The 1196-nt window shown below is 44.4% G+C and overlaps 1 pseudogene; it reads right to left on the bottom strand.

Moving 5' to 3' along the window:
- Window positions 1-722: 722 nt before the first annotated feature.
- LOC113599707 (uncharacterized) lies at window positions 723-827 on the bottom strand (annotated as a pseudogene).
- Between the last annotated feature and the right edge of the window lie 369 nt (window positions 828-1196).

Raw genomic sequence — 1196 nt, 5'->3', positions numbered from 1 at the left:
AAGCCCCAGAGAACGGAATGACTTACTTACATTTACCTAGCAGAGACAGTGGGCCTGTTGAGCTTTCTTCCAGCCAAGAGCAAGAATGAATACGATTGCCCACATTCAATTAAATCCCAGTATAAATAAAAGAATCCAATGCTACACTAAATCTACTCTTGGTACCAGGTGGCAGATGTGAATGTGTTGTAAAAATTGACTGAACGGGTGGCAGGGGCCGTTTTGATCAAGAAGTACGACTGTCCCGACAGTTTTAATCCTTCATCTCTTGAATCACCCTAAAGTGCTAAAAATTCAACAGGGAGGGTGCATCAAAGAGGGAAGATGTGGAAGGTTTTAGTCCTGGAGGTAGGCCATTCGTAATAAAACACAGGATGACTTCAACTTCCAAAGAAATTACAAGTGGGAGCAATGAGGATTGGGGTGGCTTAAAAAACTGCTCAGTGCAAACCTCTGCCTATCAGATGACCCATCCCAACAGAGCCAGTCCCAGGGAGGCCTAGAGTAGGGAGGGGAGAGTTGCTGACAAAGAAGATAGGTCATAGTCCAGTGGAACAAAAAAGTTGATTTCAGAATATGGAACTTGAAAACAAGTAAAGAGGGAAAGAAAGGAAGATACTCACCTAGGGGTGCTGATGTTGTCATAGAAGTAATACACCTACTGCTTGGAAATATATACCATCTCAAGCAACTATCTGGAGCTTGATTTCCTGTAAGCATACAGGAAGTCTTGCCCCACGTTTTACCTGCCTACTGGGTCTACCATTATATTAAACTGATAAGAACAGATACTACACTTGATCTTAGCCAAAAGGCCGAGAAGCGATGGGTCTACTATTATAAATGTGCTTAGGAGGTTAGAGCTGGCCATTCCTAGCCATACCCAATATTGCCACATACTATCCTCAAGAACAGTCATAATTCAGACTCACAGAACTTTAGAGTGAGAGGGACCCTAGAATAGGACTTCTATCCTTGGCACTATTGACATGTTGGGTCCAATAACGCTATGGGGGACTATCCTGTGCGCGAGAGGATGTTTTAGCGGCTTCCTCAGCCGCTAATCACTAGTTGCCGGTAAGCAGCTACCCAGTGGCGAGAAACGAATATGTTCGCCAGACATTGTCAGATGTTCCCTGGGTGGCAGAATCACCTCAGCTGAGAACTACTACCCTAGACAACTGTATCCAGCTTTC

Source organism: Acinonyx jubatus, chromosome C1, assembly GCF_027475565.1.
Source record: "Acinonyx jubatus isolate Ajub_Pintada_27869175 chromosome C1, VMU_Ajub_asm_v1.0, whole genome shotgun sequence".
In the NCBI taxonomy this organism is placed as follows: Eukaryota; Metazoa; Chordata; class Mammalia; order Carnivora; family Felidae; genus Acinonyx; species Acinonyx jubatus.
This window is presented reverse-complemented; position numbering and strand designations above follow the sequence as displayed.